Genomic DNA, 14,771 nt, shown 5'->3' with positions numbered 1-14,771 from the left:
GCTGCGCTTCTCCTCCCAGCGAGCAATATAAAAGTTGGCCAAGTTTCTGGCAAAGCCAAAAGGACATCCGCACACGCACACACGAACACTCGAGAGGTTCAACAAATTCCTCAAAACACACACAAAACAAAGGAAATACAAATGGAAATGGAAATGAAAATAAGAAACAAACTTCTTGGATGACTGCCGTAGATCTGCTCTCCTGTGTGTCCTGTATTCCATGCATATTATAAATGTTCCAATTGTTGGCAAGCAGCCGCACGACTGCACTTCAAATTCCGAATAATCAATAGGAGCGAGGGGCGGCCTGCCACACGACAGAGAGAAAGAGAGGGCGAGAGTCGGGGGAGGGGGCACGGAAATATGAGATTTTATTAGAGCACTCTCAAGGGGAAAGGTCGACTTCATAGAGCCCGGATAATGAATGTCTTGCCTTGAAAATTGCACACACATTGCGTATACGCAGCGGAGGACAACAAAGAGGGAAATAAATTCACAGAAAATTTTCCTGCAAAATAATGATGCCCTCTGGAGTATCATATTATTTGTTTGTACGAATTTATGGAATATTTTAGGTTGTTTTTTTTCCCCTGGACATCTTCAGGGAATTCATTCCGAACTAGACCCAAAAAAATCAAAGCCAGCTAGCATTTGGCAAGAGATCATCATTCAGCGGCCATTCAATGGTAATTTATTTCAATGGCCCCACCACTCAATCGAATACCCCTTTCGGCGGAGATCCATACAAAGATATGGCATCTATTCTGTCTCAAGGAATTCAGTCGGCGGCTGACTTAATTCAATTCACATCAATTCATTCATTCACAGCGCACGCCATTCACCAGCCAAACGATTCGAAGATACGAATGCGAATCTTCTAGGGGCATGTATCTTTTACAGTGGGCGCACAATGAATGCTCTTGGGCAATCCCATGGATATATATCTATAAATATATACACCTTTTTTCTCTCGCAGGCATCGCCATTAATTTATAGGGGATTCATAGCTCTTTTTCATTGGAATTTTTCTGATTCTTTTAGCTCAAAATTTGGACCAACTTTGATCGAAATTTATAACCTTAAAAATGGTTTAAAATTTCTCTTAAATGGTCTCCCAATTTCTCAATCCTTCTTCCTTTGGAAAAGCACAATTTCTAGGTATTTATCTGCGAGTCTTTTTCCTCCAAGGGTTGCTTTTTGCAATGTTCTACTGTATTCATTTTGATTCATTGTCTAGATCTGCGTGCCATAGATATCGATCGTATCAGTTGTATAATATTGCCTCTCTCTCTGTCCCACTCTCTCTCTTCATGTCTGTCTCTACTTTTTTATGGCTGTATTTTTGGTGTCTTGTGGCGCTAGTTAGCGTAAAGCTCATTGAAAGATAGATGCGTTTAAATATAAACTCAGGGGCAGGGAAATTGAAAGGCAGTGTGTGGAAGGGGGGACGGTGGGGTGGGGTGGGAGTATAGGCTCAAGGACAAGCTCGACTCGGCTCGGCTCGGCTCGGTAGTTGGCAATTAACAGAAACACGAAATGAAAATGAAAATAAAACATAACCTGAACAAAAACAAACACACACACACACAGATACACTCAGGGAATGCTGTGTGTTTTTGAGAAGGAGGAGGGGGGGGGCGGTTGGCGGGTGGCGGGTGGCGTGTGGCGGTTGGCTCTGGGAAAAACGTGTCAAGCGCGTCGCGGCACTTGGCTGGAGGAGCAGCAGCAGTCGAAGCCTCTGGGCGCCGCACCACCACCTACGCACTGCACCTGCACCACCCCCCACCCCCCACCACCCCTCACCGCCCCCCCGACAGAGAGGCTGCAGGAGGCATGCAGTTTTTGCTGCCTGCCTGGTATTTCATTCGCAATATTTCTCTCTTCTAACTACGATTCTCTATGAGATGCTCTCCAGGACACTCTATGCTCTCTCTCTCTCTCTCTCGCTCTTCTAACTTTCTTCATTGAGGTTCTCTGCCACTTGGCAGATTCTTTCTAGGAGGGGGGAGGGGGTCATCTCCAACACACATTTGCACTTCGCCTCTAATCTCTTTTGGGCAGTGTTTTTCTCGCATCTCTCGCATCTGTGATTCTTCAGCGCAAAGCTCTAAATAAATGATAACCATCCTTTCCTCCCATGCCACCACCCACCGCCCACCACCCACAGAAAGCACTTGGAACTGTTGCACATACGAATACACAGCCGAGCAGGGAATTTCCATTAATTTCTTGCACGAGGCGAGGAGAGTGAGCCATAACCCAACAAAAAATGTAATTAGAACTTTAATTGGTTCGTTCGTTTTTGAAAAACAAAAACAAAAACAGAAAAAAAAAGGAAAAAGCAACGTCCACTATTTCATTGTGACACATTTGTATTTATACAAATTTTTGTTGGTTTCTCTTCCGTTTGCGATGCTCTGTCGTTCTTTTGCGAGTGTATAGTATTTTGTTGTATTTTTCGTTGGGTTTTTGTTTTCTTCTCCTGTTTTTCTGGGGCCCGACACAGGCGCGTGCACGCACTGACTGACGCGGGACGAGACAGAAACCGACAGCGAACCGAATGCGGCGACTGAGGCAACACCAATGGGCGCCAGAAAACGGGGCGAAACGGTAAAGAACGACGACCGAGCCACAAGCACGAGAGCCCGTCCGTGCCGCCGGAACAGAGATGGGAACGGGCCGGTACGGCATGGGACGGCATGGGATGGCATGGGATGGGACGGGTCGGATCGGGTCGGGTCGTGACGGAAGGGGAGACAGAGACGCGATGAACGACAAGCAGCGACAAACCACGATGCCGCATCGACGAAGCGCATCAAGTGACGAAAGCACGAAACGAACGAGTGACGAACGAAAGCACGAAGGCGCTCTTCGCCTAAGCGCCTAAGCGTTTCGGCGATGCTGATTGAACGACAGACAGAGAGAGACAGAGAGACAGAGAGAGAGAGAGAAAGAGAGAGTTCGAAACGGAACGGCAACAGGCGGAACGGAACACCCACACACCCACACACGCAATGCAATGCGCAACAATTTGGCAATGGAGAACCCAACAAAAAAGCTCTAATCCAAAGTATATTTCAAACAATATGAGGCACCGTCCGATGTGGTGTTACTTCGAGCATACGTCCGCCCGCCTGCCTTTTCCTTACACGGGATATACCTTGGCCGGAGGGTGGAACCTTGAACAGGGATCGAAAAGCGATCTTAGGCCCGATATTATCATTAATTATATATTATATTATTATATTAATTAACTTTCATACAAAAAAATAAAGACATACAAATTATTTGCTTGGGGAAAAAGAAATCCATTCTTCGAAACCCTATTTTGAACGAACATTTTTTACGATTTATTTCAAATATTTCCCGTTTTTTTTTTCAGTGAAAACCCTATTTTGCTAAGAAGTATTTCTTAAGATTTATTTCAAATATTTTCCTTTTATTCGGGGAGGATTTGTTACCATTTTGAGGATAATTTTCAAATCAAACTCTTCAAAAAGATGGGGTGCTCGACGAATCAAACGCAGTCCTTCATGGAATTAATTGAAATCACCTGATAAAAAATTCTTACAGGTATCCTTTATGATTCCTTAAGTTTTGGGAAGTCTGTCAAACAAACCATTTGTAGTGTTTTTTACATGAATGGAATTGTGTTTCGTGGAGCGCCACCGCCGTGTGTCGTGTGTAAAAGTGTTTAATTTAGAGATTATATTAGAAAATATTAAAAAGAAATCCTTAAATAATTAGCAGACCCAAAGAAAACCATATAGTGCATCGGTACAAATCAGTGTCCCTTGAAGACGGCAGGAATCTAAGGTTCCTTCCACCGACTTTTAATGGATACATTTTTCTGAGAGTACACCCAAAAGACATTAAATATTTTCCCACTAATCCCAAAGATTTTCTGTAAAGACTACAATAATAAAACGAATAAAAAAGAATATATCTGGATCTGTATCTGTATCTGTTTGTAACATATAATAGAAAAAACATAGAAAATACTGAAACAAATTGATGACAATTAATGCACATCATTTATTTATGCCAAGAATCCCCCAGAATGTAATGGAAATTGAATACAAAAAAATACAAAAAAAAATAGTAGTATGGAATAATCAAGAGTTAGTGTGTGCGTGTGTGTGTCTGTGTGTGTGTTCCATATACATTTTAATTATGTTTAATTTATGACTGTAAATGGAAACGCCAAAGAAATACTCGAAAGTCATACGTGCGGACCACGTAGATACCCTCGAAAAGGCAGAAAATATGCCAAAAATACGACAAGAACTTCCGAGGTCGAATCATTAATAATAAAAAGTTTTTTCGAGCTAATGCCATGTGTGCCACGACAAAAGCGTTCCAATTTTATTCGGATTCTAGTGAAAGTCTCAGATATCAAAGATGGGTAGCCCTGGTCCATCCCCTGGTCTTGTAGAAGATGGTCAGGGATGTCGTTTACCCTCGAAGATCAAATGGTTTTGTGGCATAGTTATCCCCAATATACCCCACTTCCTCAACGGCTAATGGGTGGACGTATAATGAAGCGAAACGCAGCGCAGCAGGAAAAGGCGTATCATAAAAACGTGTTAAGTATACGCCCCAGCACACCACCCCCCCACCCCCCGGCGGCTGCTCCTGCTGCTGCTGTTGGGCCACTAAATGGCATAAATTTGTAAAGAAATTGACTAAGGCAACGCGACTAATTAGAAAAAGTAACTGGGTTAAAAATCCTTTGGCCCGCCAGCCAAAAGGATTCATTCGCCCGAGCCGGAGCCGGAGTGTTTCTTGCTGGTTCATCGCTGAGACTGCCACTGAGGCTTCCTCCTTGACAGGATTGCGTGTGGAGGGAAGTGGAAGGGCCATCCTTGAGGGATGTTGTGAAATTATTATGATGGCGAGCGCAGGCACAGAATATGAATATTCTCCTTCAGAAGTAGACGATAAGAAGCAGAGGGGCGCTGCTGCATGACGGTAAAGCGAGAGCAACCCTGTAGGGTCTCTGGTGATCGGTCCTAATCGATCTTCGCATAATTACTCGCAATAAATCAGTGAAACTTTACAGATTTACTCTTTGACAGTGCCACTCCCCTCCCCCCCTCTCCCTCTCTCTGCTGTCATCTTTTTTTTGGGGAAGAAGCAACAGAGAAAGGCCTTGAGAAATGCGTGCCACTAATTCCCTGTCAACTTTGTTAATGTCTTTCAACCTTCTTCTGTCGCTTCTTCCGCTTTCTTTCAGTCATAAATTAATTCCCACGCCGCATTTCATCAGACGCCCCCCGAAATAAGGTCTTTGTCTCGGCATTTTCATAACAATAACTTATTTGGCCATAAGCCCACCCCAACTAAGTAAGTAAGTAACTAACTTGGCAAGCAGGCAAGTAAGTAAGTAGGCGAGCAAGAGCAAGAGGCAACATTTTTGCACTTGTCGGTGGCAACTGCTGTGGCTCCTGCCTCCAGACGAGACGAGGGGAGGGAAGAGGCACACACACAAAACACCGAAAGTAAAACAATAAAGTACAGTGACAACAATAACTGTAACAATGCCCAAAAGCAGCAGGCAGAAAGGATATGACAACAGGCAGTAGGGCAGGGACAGGGGCAGGGGCTGGGACAGGGACAGAGGCAGGGACAGGGGCAGAGGCAGGGACATGGGCTGGGGCAGGAGATGAAATTCTGTAGCTGTTGCTGATGGGCTTTTTTTTTTGCTGTTGACACCGAAAATATACAACAAAATGTACACTCTTTGCAATGGGAAAAGTCCTTTATTTTCCCCATTCGGATTGATTCCGATTTCCAAATTCAAAAGATTTTCACGCCTTTAATTAAGCGAACAAATTCGAAGAAAAATCTTCACTAATCCTCCCCTTAGCACAACCCCTAATTCGTTTTAATTCTGCGTTTATTTCCGTTTGAATTCCGCACTAATTCAAGTGATTTACCCACAAATTAATTATGAAATTTAATGCCCAATAATGTGTAGTTTTTCCCTTAATAATTGGGCACTACTTCAAGTTTTTTCCAAGGGCGATAGGGGAGACTCTTTTGGCTTGGGCAAGGGCATGTCTTAAGGCGGAGCTGTACATCTTTTAAAAGTGGGAAAAAGAAGTGTGGGGCTAAACGATCAATCGGTTAGGGTATTAGCCGTCCTTTGTTGTTTTGTTGATTTTTGTATTATTTCCTCTGTGGCTCGTTTCTGTAGCTGTGTTGCTTCTTTTTTGTTTTGCTTTGTTTTGTTTGTCTCCTGACATCGTTACCTTCCTCTGCTTTTTCGTTCCATCTCTTGTCCCTGCTGTTATTAGAAAGCCAACAACAAGTTTTATTGTGTCCCCCGAGGGGGGAGGGAGGGAGGGAGGAGGGGTAGGTAAAATAGGAAAAGTGTTGAAGGATATTTTGAAGGCGTAAAGCGCTCAGGACAACAATGAAAAATCCCCCGCCTGGCCCCTAACAGCATCACGCCCCCATTGACGCCTTTGTGCGTGATTTCTTCGGGGCACACACACACACACAAGGGAGAGAGAGAGAGAAAATGGTTAAAAAGAGAAATAAAAATAAAAAAATAAAGAAGAGTTAATTAGAAAAATGCTTTTGGTCGCAGTGATTATGAAAAGGAAAAGGCAATTACAAATTACAAACAGAAAGAACAGAGGAAGAGGAAGAAGACCAGCCACCCGCCTCCCCCTCCCCCGACGCCCACTAAGTATGCTATGGTTTTTTGCAGAGTAGCGGCAAGGGCCGCGGCGATACAAGGCGGTAGAATATTCTTGTGTGGAATTAGAAACCGGAAAGATCTAAGAGATCATCCTTGGTTTTCTCGAATCGAAATGCTTTTGTCGAGTACCTGCAGGCCGTCTAGAGTGGGGACCCCTCTTTCTTGTAATCATTCCCAAAGTACGTCTGATTCAATCGGCACTCTCTGCTTTCCCCATCGATATTTCACACCCGATATATTGCTACTATTGCCATCTCCTACAGGGTGTATCGATGCTGGGTATTACTGTTGTATTCTGATCGTATATAGAGGGGGGGATACCCCTTGGAAACACACTTTAGATTGAGTTTTCTCTGAAGCTCGTTCATTTGCAGCTTTTTGTTCTGGAGTTGACTTTAAAGAGACGCAGCAAGTGCTGCCTTCTGTCCTGTGCGCCATTAATATTCCTTGAATTCCCACTGCAGTGGCTCGTAATACACAGAGCAAAGAGGAGTCCCTAGACTTGAGTTTCCCTTGGAACGGTCGGGGGCGGAGAGGTGCGGAGCGCATTAATCCATTTAATAACGCAAGTGGACAGGGGACTATGGACTGTGGACAGTGCACAATGACCCTCTGCTGTTGGGGTGCGGTGCCGGCTGGCAAATGCAGTTAAATTAAGGACACTCCGCAGGAGAATTGCAAGAAAAATACAATTATTTGTAACATCTGTTCCCTTTTTGATGTGCACTCATGAATACTACAGATAATTAGATATATATATATTGTGTAAAGGAGTGGGGTAGAGGGTTATCTCTATATCAAGCCTTTCAATTAAATGGAGTTCGATTTATTTGAATCATTTATAAACCAGAGAAATGCCTGATTTTCGGAACTAGTTCCGCTCTGAGGAGGAGCCTCCCCCCCAGTCGTAAAATACTCGAACATTTGGCCTTTGAACGAGATGCCATTAGAGGTGGCTCCCACTGCAGTGCACTTTTTACCGCTTTCCTCGCTTCCCTATCGTTCTTTTCCTTGGCTTACATTCTGCCACAGACACACACACACACACACACCCACACACACTCACACACACACACATTAAATTTATGGGCTTGAAAAAAAAGGAACGGGGAAAATGTTAAGAAAATGGAAATAAAATAAAATAAAAACTCTTTACAACAAAAAGCACTAAACCCCTGGCCACGCCTCCACACACACACACACACACACACACACACACAAGCGGCAGACCATAATGGGCGGAGAGGCCACAAGGGAGAGGCGGAGGGGTGTGGGGGGGGGGATTCTGCCACGGCCATAAACATGAAAAATACAAGACTCCGAGAATCGAGGCTAAAAGCCAGAGAGCGGCGGCAGTAAAACCGAAAACCAAAAAAATTAAATAAAAATTAAACCAAGAAAATAAAAAAAAGACAAGGAATTTGCAAATGGATTTAATAGAAATTAAATAATGAATTAAGATTGATTAAAACGGGTCCAAGGTATACCTTTGTAAATGTGTGTCCGATGCGGTGAAGATATATAAAAAAAAAGGACACAAGAGCCATCAAAAAACAAATAAATACATGGGATCCTCTGCACAAACCTTTCTTCAAAAAATGGCCCTTAAGTCCCCCATAAGTCCCCAATCATTCGATTGCTTCCAAACAGATCTGATGGCAAGGATTTTGACACTTTTTCGAACGTTATCAACAGCCTGAAGGCCTAGTGGCATTGGCCATAACTATTTCTGAATAATAAATAAATAATTCATTAATAAAGAGGACAATTTATGAGTGCTCGGGTGTGAGCGGAGATCGCTGGAGGAACACTTAACCAATATAGTCCCGGAAGTACGCCCGAGAGGGGAATCGTCAAGCACCCGAGAGGGTAGCCGTCGTCTCGTCAGTTGTCCCTCGCGAAAGTCGCCGTCAAGAGCCCCAGAAAACCCTTGACCAAATACCAATAAACATTATATTAATAAACAATCCTACAGGTAACGATGTGTCCATTCCCTGGGTGTTTTATCCCCCGAACCTGCAACTCGACTCACAAATGTCTAGACTTTTCCTTTAAGGCATGGCAACACCATCGATATTCACGAAAGATTGCCTCTTAGAAGTTTTTAAAAAGTAGAAAATTCCGAATAAATAAACTCCTATTTGGGGCATTTATAGCCATTCGCGGTATCATCCAATAAAAATCAATTATTATGCAATGGGAATCGTTAGGGGAGGTGCTATGGCCAAGGGTATTCGGTTTCCACTTTATTGGCCTCATTAAACGCACTCGAAAAACGGGCAAAAACTCCGCGCACACCCCGCCAGAGAAATGTGTGTGGAAATTAAATGAAATTGTGCTCATGATTGCGATTATGGTTATGACTGGTGCTGCTCCTGCTGCTGGTGGGTGCTTCAAGGGGCCCCACTTCTGGGGCCGAGCCATAAGCCAGTTCGTTAAACGCAGTGCCACCGCTCGAGCGTATCCCGGTCTTGGGCTCTGTGCTCCACCACACAGATCTAATTACCAGCTGCAGAGCAGCGCAATCAGCATCCACACAAACACAGGGGCCCGGGGCTGGGCAAAGCAATTAAGAGCGACCCCAAAACGAAATCAAGGTCTCATTCGCGCTTCTCTCTCTCTCGGGCTCCACCTTCCCCCTTTCGATGTGTGCTAATTGTTCTCTCACTTTTTTGAGGTTTATTTTTGTTTGTTTGCCAATCTGATAATCTTCGTAGCAGATCCAAGGGGTAAGAACAGATACCAGACAGATCGTTGTACTTTGTTCGGTATTGTGTGCCACTTGATCCGATGCGCCATCGCCGGCGATCAGCAAACAATGCAATTATGCAAATCCAGATGCAGTTGCAGATTCCAAAGATTGGGGTTAAATGGTTATGGAAATCTTTCGCTGTTTGTCCGTTTGATTGGGTAAATCATTCCCTTTTGATTGGTCTTTTATGGTATGGGACAAAAAGCTGATCTTATTCAACAGAGATCTACTTCGAAGGGCTCTTTGGGGAATCCTTAAGAGTTGCAGAAATGTTTCTTTATAAAGCCTTGAACGGGTATTCTTCTATCCATAAAACAGCAGAGGCTATGGCCAGCCATGGGAATTGGAATTGGAGAGATGTTTAATGGAGAGAGAAAGTGTTTTCCAAGAAGTGCTCGAAGGCGAGATCTCTCTTTCACAGCGTGGTTTAGCATTACAATTTCCCTCCTATTCCCCCCCCTATTCCTATTCCTATGCCTTCGGCTACCCTACCCTGCCACATAATGTGGCATGTGTGGCAATCAATTCGGTTCGATGGCACGATGGCAGTTAACCAACAAAATTTTGGAGCATTAAATCTGCGCCATTCAATTGCCAAATCTGTGGTCTGGGGGGGGGAGCATCGATTGAATTGCCATTTGCATGTGTGTGCGTGTGTGTGTGTGTGTGTGCGTGTCTCTCTGCGTGTGACATTATCGCAAAATGGCCGTCCAATAATCATAATTCATGGGACATTGTTTGGAGTATTTCCCAGGCCAAATACCCAGACAAAACACACATCTGCCGCCTGCCCCCATCATCTGACCCTCATCCATACCCCCTCCTCGGCCTCATGATTATCATCCTTATTATGATTATTATTATTATTATCCTCATCGCCGCATCAGCCCCATTGGATCTCTGAGAATGGCGTGTAAAACCAATTTTTCATTTTTCTGCCCGTCGAGGCATAAAACTTTTTACGTTGTATTATTATTATTATTTTTTGTTGCTTCTACTTTTTTTTCCTCGTTTTTTTTTTTGGGTTTACTTTTTATGCCCCGTCATAAATAAAAAAATTACAAAAAAATATGTTTTATTCTATATTCATTTTCTAGACCTTGGCATCTGTGCAGCGGCGGCTCGAGGGCCATTAAAGCGCGTTAATATCGAGGATATCGGGGATATCGTATAAATTGAAAACACACAGCAAAATGAGCAACAAAAGGATATCGGTTTCGGTGTGGATTGCAAGGTTAAGATATTTTTTTAACGCCAAAGCTTTTTGTGGAAAATTTACGCGACTTTTGCCACTGTTTATGTTTTGATAAAAATCCTTTTATTCATATGAAATATTCGAAATATTTAGGTCCCTCCTCTCCCTTCTGGCTTCGTAGTTTCCGTGTGAGCATCAAACAATTTAAAATTCATGAAATTTGTTGCTTTTTTTACAGGGAATAATTCACGCCTTGTCCTTGCCTTTCGAGCGGCCTTTGACCTTCTTTAAAAATAGATTTTAAACTGCTTGCTGGGTGCTGCTCCCTGGCTGTGGCTCTGGCTCTGGCCCTGGCTGCTGCCTGGTTGCTCCTCCACCGGTTGATGGGTCGTATGCGTAATGTCTTTTATGCTGTCAAAGTCAAAGTTAATTTATGAGAGACAGAGCCGCGCTTCCAGTAAATGGAAGGAGCTCTAAATTCAATAACCAGAATGAAGTTAACGCACATTAAATGCGCCACCAGGCGGAAGGCGCAAGGCAGAGAAATCGAATCTCGTCTGCCATCAGGGCCCCCGAGAATATGACTCATACGATCCATAAGCCCCATCCCCCCCCCCCCTCCCTGCTGGCAAAACCTGTTGCCCACTTCACTTAATTGATATCTATGTACATCATGGCTGCAGGTCTGATGCATTTGTTATTTACCTGACAATTGATTGCCTTCCTTTGTATTGGCTTCGAGCATACTCTATGGCAAAAAAAGAGTGTGCAAAGCCACCATTGGTCTGGGAAATTCGAAACGAAAACAATTGTTCATGAGATATAGACAGATATGTCTTTCAAAGTCTCTTGTCTGCAGACTCTGCGATTTGCCTTGGTCGTGGCTGAAATGGCCGCCTGTAGCCATTCGTTTAGGGGTAATTTGTAAAGCAAAACTACTTTACAGCCCCCAGATATGTCTTTTTATGGCTCGGTTCAAAGTCTCTTGTCTGCAGACTCTTCGGTTTTCATTGCTACTGGGTAGAATGATCGCGAAATGGTGCCTGTAGCCATTCGTTTAGGGGTAATTTGTGCAGCAAAACTACTTTACAGCCCTCAAACTGTATTCTGTGCTTCGGTTATGGCGAATGCCCTCAAAATAGTGCCTGTAGCCATTCGCTTATGGGAAACTGCCAGAACAAACCCCTTTCAAAGGGTATAAAACCCTTCGGTTCTGCACTGTTCCCAAACGGCATTCTGCCAAAAAAAAAAAAAAGTAAACACTGAAAATATCTCTGGTTTATGTTGCGGTTTTCCTTGCTGGAATGCTGTGGTGTGCTGTTGCAGGACATGCAGGTGGCAATCCAATCTCTCAGGGTTTATTTTTTTGTTCATCGTATCCGGTATGCCTTTGGCTTTGCCTTTCGTTTATTTGCATTTGATATGTGAACAATTTTATCACAGTTCTCGCTTCGCTGAGTTCTCCTAACCATTTCCCTGCTCCTTCATCTATTTCCACCTTTCATTTTAATTGTTAATTTGCCCTTTTTTTTCCCCGTATTGATTGGGGGATGAGTAATGATTGCATTTTCAGGAAAAAGCAACAAAAAAAGAATAACAACAAAAAATATCAATACGTAAATGACAATTCAATTGAAATAATGACTCGGTCATCATTTTTCGTTTGCGAATTAAATATTTTAATTGAATTATTTTGCTCCGACTGGATTTGAAGGCCAATAATTACGTCTCGTTGTCGGCTGCTTTCCGCTTTTTAAATGATTAAAAATGTTGAATAATTAATGGGGCGTTTTTAGACGTAATTATATTTCGAAAATATACTTTTTAATTGCTGATTTTTATGGGGTAATCGATTAATTTAATTACGAAACAATAGACAACCAAGGAGTGGTCATAGCCAACTTTATTTCGAACGGAAATCACAGGAAATAAATTACATGTTCCCAAAATTATTCGCAGTGTATTTTGGTCTGTCTGTAGAACACCTTAATCGTAGACATTGCCGTAGATGCCGTGAAGCACCGGATGCTCTCCAAGTCCATAGTATGGTCACACTTTCACTGGGATGCCACCACACTTTCTCCCTTCATTCTCTACATTCGGATGTTTAAAAAAAAGACCACTGGACTAGTGTTGAAATTAGTTTCAAGCTAATATATATATATACATAAATTTGTGGAATGTCCTTTATGCATGCCCTGTTTCGAGGTCCCTTCGGAAAAGTGAAAATGTCATCGTATTGGCATTTCACGCTTGAAAATACTCAAAGGTTTCTTTCTCCTCTTAATAGAAAGAGTGAGAAGGGGAGAGAGAGAGATGGGGTGTCAGTAGTTTATGCAAATCTCTCTCTCTCTCTCTCGCTCTTGTGGAGGGTGTGGGGGCGCCATGAGAATATGATTTATGGGGCAGCAGGCGCTTCCTTCCTTCCTGTTTCACTTGCATTCGGCATTTGCATAACAAATAATTCTAATTGCGAGTCCCAAAAGTCGTAATGAATAAATCTGCTATGTAATTGCACTTACGTCCTCTCCTGCCTCCTGCCCTCTGCCCCAACACACGTTCCATAATCAAGCGAGCCCCAGAGCCACCACAACAGGAATCCTCTCATTGAATATCTTATTGAATTATGTGTTGAATCTTTGACCTCTTGGCTCCCAAACAGTCGTCGCTTCGGTGGATGATGATATCCTTTGACGGTGGACGGAGGTATCCTTGCGGTTCGTCAGAGAGAGAGAGAGAGACAGAGAGGGAATGCCGAAATGGTAGGTCAAAATGCCATAACCAGAAATCCACAGACTTGTCAAATGGTTTAGCCAACTTGTGGCAGCCACACAAATGCCAATGCTTCAACGAAAGGTTGCTCGGATTACGACAGAGAGCCAGAGAGCGAGAGTGAGAGAGAGAGAGATGGCTAGAGATACGATAATGCCACAAGATTGACGTAATTCTGTCAGGTCATACTAGTCCGTCCCAAAGGGGGGACGGACAACGAGCCAGTGACTCGGCCAATGCCTGAGATGCCTGGCTGGCATATTTGATGAGTTTCAACAAACATCGCCCGAGAGCGTATCAATTTCTCCTTCAAGCCCGAATAGTATTTTTGATTGAGTTCCTCCTCTGCAGCCGGCCAAAAAAAACACCAAAATTTCACAAGAACAAATATTGTGATAGGATACAAGGGCAACGATGCATCCATAGACATGCCCATCAAACGAATACTCAAATATGGGACAGAGAAATTAGGGCTGGGGACGGTATGTATAGGAATTTCCATGGAGAGGTCCTTCGAGGTCAACAATGAATAATAAATTATAATAAAGAATCAGTAAAAAAAAAGGTCCGGTCCCTATTTCATTTTCTAAATTTCCTGAAAACTAATTTTACCAATTGGCAATATCATTTGGGAACCTCTTAAAATCTTTGAAGGCACATTTTTCGGTATTTCATATTATGGAAATGGTATGGCATTTTTTAGTATATTTCGTATTTTTCATATATTTGGTATATTCGGTATTTTTGGTATATTTAGTATTTTTGTATATATTTTTTTGTACTTTTTTTGTATATTTTGCCTATTTCGTACTTTTTATATATTTGGTATTTTTAGTATTTTTGGTATGTAAGCACTTTTTGTATACTTGGTATTTTTTAGTATATTTGGTATATTTAGTATTTTTTAGTATATTTAGTATTTTAAGTATATTTTGTATATTTAGTACTCTTGGTATATTTGGTACTTTTTTTTATTTATTTGGTTTGGTATTTTGTTTGTATATTTGGTATTTTTAATGCCATATATTCCTTTATCTTCTATAAGAAAAAGGATTCATGATAAAAGTTGTATCTACAAAAAAAATACCAAAAAAAATGTCCAACTCTCGGATAACTCTCGGTATATTTTTGAACGTTAATTGTATTACTTATTATTTATTATATTTCCAGGGAATTTTCAGGATCGGATACTATCTGTTCTTCACGGGGCTACCCCTGCCATGAGTTCTTTACAAGGTCTGTTTGTTTGTTTTGGTTTTTTTTGACTCCACTCAAGCCTCAAGCCTTGTTCTTTTCATTATTATTATATTTTTTTTGAAGGGTATCGCACTCTTGGCGCACCC

General features: G+C 42.5%; 1 protein-coding gene across 6 annotated transcripts in view; it reads right to left on the bottom strand.

The window, feature by feature from the left end:
• The window catches only part of alpha-Man-Ia (alpha-Mannosidase class I a), a 66,587-nt gene that overhangs the window by 16,790 nt on the left and 35,026 nt on the right, over positions 1–14,771 (bottom strand). The window contains exon 1 of one of the 6 annotated variants that reach the window (XM_033383542.1): positions 2,383–2,580. The exons of the other annotated variants lie outside the window; for them this stretch is intronic. The gene's annotated coding sequence lies outside the window, so the exon portion shown is untranslated. Of the gene's footprint in view, positions 1–2,382; positions 2,581–14,771 lie in introns of those variants that run through there. 6 annotated transcript variants of the gene reach the window in all.

The sequence above is a fragment of the Drosophila pseudoobscura genome, chromosome X (assembly GCF_009870125.1).
Source record: "Drosophila pseudoobscura strain MV-25-SWS-2005 chromosome X, UCI_Dpse_MV25, whole genome shotgun sequence".
Lineage (NCBI taxonomy): Eukaryota > Metazoa > Arthropoda > Insecta > Diptera > Drosophilidae > Drosophila > Drosophila pseudoobscura.
This window is presented reverse-complemented; position numbering and strand designations above follow the sequence as displayed.